The 4,105-nt window shown below is 69.5% G+C and overlaps 1 protein-coding gene across 1 annotated transcript in view; it reads right to left on the bottom strand.

Moving 5' to 3' along the window:
• AK8 (adenylate kinase 8) overlaps nucleotides 1-4,105 on the bottom strand; it is a 40,541-nt gene that overhangs the window by 26,844 nt on the left and 9,592 nt on the right. The gene's annotated exons all lie outside the window — the stretch shown is intronic.

The raw sequence follows: 4,105 nt of genomic DNA, 5'->3' as shown, positions 1-4,105 counted from the left end.
TGACAGCCCTGGCCGCGAGGCCGGGCCTGACCGCCTTCCCCTGAGCGTCCCGCAGGGCTGGGGGCCGTGGGGCCCCCACGAGGTGCGGGGCCAGGCGGAACTGGGGCCTGGGAGCGACGGTCCTGATTCAGGACGGGCCGGGGGGGGGGCGGGGAACAGATGGCCCCTGACCCGGGACCACCAGGAGGGCCCTCACAATCAGCCTGGCTGCCCGCTGAGCGCTTAGTTTCTTCATCTGTGAGTGAAAAGCGGCCAGCGGCTTCAAAGAGCCGCTCTGAGGACGAAGTGAGATGCCACGTGCAACGAGTTGGGCTCAGTGTGACCCTGAGCACCCCCAATAACCCCACATGCTCATTCCTCGGAGGGGGCTCCGCCCGGGGCGCACTGACACCTGGCCTGCACGGCCCCCCTCGGCAGCGCACCACCAGGGGCCAGAAATCTCCCCATCTCCCACTCACTCACCCCTACTCTAGGCCCACTGCCAGGGCTGGGGGGGGCTCATGGCACTGCCAGGGCTGGGGGGGCTCCTGGTACTGCCAGGGCTGGGCTGGGGGGGCTCCTGGCACTGCCAGGGCTGGGCTGGGGGGGCTCCTGGCACTGCCAGGGCTGGGGTGGGAGGGGCTCCTGGCATTGCCAGGGCTGGGGGGCGGCTCCTGGCACAGCAGTTCTGCGGCACAGCAGAGGCTCCTTCAACATCAGGTGATCATCAGGAGCAGAAAGCCCCGCGTTCCCCCGAGCTGAGGCGGAGCGGATGCGAGCGCTGGAGCCGCAGCAGCCACTCTGCGGGCGAGGGGCTCGGGGAAGCGGCACAGAGGGAGAGCGAGAGGCCCGCTGGAGGGGAAGCGGGAGCGCAGGGAGAGGACGGCAGGCACAGGCCCCCAGAGACCAGCCTGTGAGCGTCCGCCTGACAGTTACGGGGCTGACGGCTCCGACAAAGGGCGACGGCCGAAGTCAAGGGCAAGAGGGACCGGGGAGAAAACGAGCGAGGAGTGCTGCGTAGAGGAAAGAGACCCGAGGAGGCCGGCGCGTCCAGCACCTGGCCCAGCCCCTAGGCGCCGCCGCGTCCTTGTCTCTGCCCTCTGTCACGGCGCCAATTCTCAACTTGAGCGCACCGCACGGGAGAGCTCGTGAAGGCGCAGATGGCGGCTCAGCCCAGGGGCGGGGCTGAGAATTTGCATTTCTAGCAAGTGTTCAGGTGATGCTGCCTGGGTCTGAGGCCCGCAGCCAAGTGGACTCCAGCGCCCAAGAGCCCACCAGGGCGGGGCGGCCGGACAGGGCACAGGGCGCCAGGCCCTGCCAGCTGCCCCAGGAAGCTTCCCGGCTGCGCTTCCCTGTCTCCTCCCAGCCCTGCAGAACCTCCTCGGTCCTGAGGTGGCGTCACCAGGCCCTTTCCCGCCCGACACCCCTCCAGGAGGCAACACTCCAACAGGTACCAGGAGAGGAGACGGGGTGCCAGCCCGTCAAAGGACTCAGGTTGAAAGGCGACAGGCCGGTGGGGCACAGCACCCCGGCAGCTGGCGCGGCGGGGGGCGGGCTGGCGGCTTTGAGCACGGCCCCTCCCGCGCCCCTCGAGGCTCCCCGCCTGGCGCTGTCTCGGTGCCCGCTTTGATGTGTCATGTCAGCGGCGGGGCTGCCAAGGAGGCACTCGAGAAGCGCTGCGGGTTCCTCCGGAGCCGCCCGGTGCTGCTCTCCCACCCCGCCCCCGAGCCCGCTGGGGGAGGACAGGGGCCAGCTGGGGAGCCCGGGAGGTCCCTGCTGGTCACAGAGGAAGCCCAGTGGCAGGAGCCGGACCCTCGTCCCGCCTCGGCGGCCACGCCGCGCCCAGCCTGCACCTGCCTTCGGGCCGCTGCCTTCGGGCCGCCCCGTGCTCACACGCTCCCCCCCAGCCAGGCCATGGGCCCGGGGCTCTGCCCTCTGCCCAGGGCACCTCATTAACTTCTCCCAGCCCCGCCCCTTCGCAGGAGGACATGGGCCCCCCGCGGGGCCAGTGCTGGTCACCTGTGGGTGTCCCCTGCTTGGGAGCACGGCGTTTGGCCTCTGCCCTCAGCTGCGGGGCTCTGGCGGCCCTGGGCCAGCGCTCACTTCGGGGACAGGTTGTGGCGCTTCTCTGGGAGCAGGGGTGCAGGGCAGCGGGCGTGGGGTGCACGGCGCGGCACCCCGAGACCACAGGCGATAGAGGCAGCCGTGACTCTGACAGCTGGGCACTGGGGGCTGTCAGGGGACATGGGGTTCCAAGTCAGAATGGAAGACGGGTGAGGTCAGGGAGCCCTCACTGCCCCGCCTGGCCAACCGCCGGCCGAGCTCGCTCCCGCATTCCTTCAGCAAACTCAGGCTGCTCGAATGCAGCCGCTGCGGTCTGGGGAAGGCTCCACTCAGCGCAACTGCCGTGGAGTCGGGCGGGGCCCCAGAGGCCGGGCCAGGGCCAGGCTGGGTCCCTGGGGGCGGGCTTAAACCATGGCAGGAGCCTTCCTGGACCCCGCCTCTCGGCTGGTGGGGCCGGACGCGGGGTGGGGCTTGGGGGGTGCGCAGGCCGCCTCTTGTTTCCTGAACAGGACACGGTGCCGCTCGGAACAGTGGTGCAGGCTCCGCTGCCGGCAGGTCCTGTCCCGGGGCCACGGCCTTGGCCTCGAGCGACTGGAAACCAGAGCTCGGGGTGTCGCCCCCCAGTTCCCATGCTCCCACTGGGCCTGGGCTGGGGAGTCGTGGGCAGCTGCTGGCCCCGGCCCTCCGAGCCACGTGCAGTGGTCGCGCTGGTGAGACAGAGGGGAGCAGACTGGACCGGAGGAATCGGGGCGGGACCAGAGTCCAGCAGAAGAGGAAACCCCATCAACCCCTCCGCAAGGAGGGGAGATGGCAGCCGGCGCCCAGGAAGGCTTACGCCCATGCCCGGCCGCGGACCGACACGCGCTCCCCACCAGGTCCCTGCGGCCCATCAGCGCCCCGGGCCTCGCAGGGCCCGTAATGCTGACCTGGCCCCCGGACAGCTGAGCAGCAGCACTGATTCCAGAGCTGGGCCTTGCAGCTGCCCTGTGGGTGATGAGCGCTGAGCACACAGCAACAGGGACAGGGACATGGTCATGAGTGGTCACGAAGGGCAGGAGAGGACGGTATAAAAGGGGGTGGCCTCAAAGAGAGGCTGAGGAGCTCCCCCAGCCGTCACTGTGAGCCGCTCCGGCCCACTTTCCGCCCCTTGCACCGAGGGTCACCCACGGCCACTGCCTGGCCACCACTTCCCACGGCCACAAGCCTGGAGACTCACGTCCAGCTGCCCGAACAGCAGGCCTGGAGCCCGGGGCCACGGGTGAGGCCGGGCCAAGGAATGTGGAGACGTAAAGGGCCCTGCGCCCCCGCGGGCATGGGGAAGGGGCTTTCACCCCAACGGGCCGGGTGATCTGCGAGCAGCAGGGGCCCCGCCGGCCTGGATGGCGCCCTCGGTCTCCTGCAACTCTGGTCAGGCTTGTCGTAGCGGCCCTCCCCGAGCGTCTGGCTTTAACCTGCGTGGTTTAACTCTGCACGGCCTGCAGAGTGACTGAAGTCTAAAAGCTTAGCTGCCAAGCGGGTCAGATAGCTCCTGGGCTTTGCAGGGCCCCTCTGCAGTGCTGGACGCGGCCTGACCCTGTGGGGTCCGGCCCTCCCTGACTCAGCCGGCTGTGGGGCCTGGGGAGGCCCCAGACACGGGGTCCTGCGCCCTCAGCCCTGTCCCTCCGAGAGATTCCCCTAGAGCCCGCCGCCTGCCGCTCTCAGAGCCCGGGCCTGTGCACAGCACCCTCCGGTGCCTGTCAAAAATCCTAACCCCAAAGGGGCAGGTATCATCAGGTGAGGGCCTTGGTCAAGAGGGGAGCCCTTGAATGGGACCTGTGGCAGGCGCCCGAGGGCGCCCCCACGTGGCACCCAGCAGACCCGGACTCCGCTGTGCCCCTGTGGCTGGCGCTGGCAGAGTCCCTGCAACTGCCAGGGAAGCCCTAGGGGATCCTGCAGACCACTTCAGAGACCACTTCCGTTTGCATTTAAAGACGAACATGAGCAGGCCAGAGGTCCCGCTGGGCCTCCTGAGGTGCTGCCTGCAGGTGAGGGGCCAGGGTGGGCGGGAGGGGCAGCAGTGGGG

The sequence above is a fragment of the Condylura cristata genome, unplaced genomic scaffold, assembly GCF_000260355.1.
Source record: "Condylura cristata isolate star-nosed mole 26May11 unplaced genomic scaffold, ConCri1.0 scaffold00006, whole genome shotgun sequence".
Lineage (NCBI taxonomy): Eukaryota > Metazoa > Chordata > Mammalia > Eulipotyphla > Talpidae > Condylura > Condylura cristata.
Note: the sequence above shows the minus strand (reverse complement) of the source record. Positions and strands in the feature narration are given on the sequence as shown.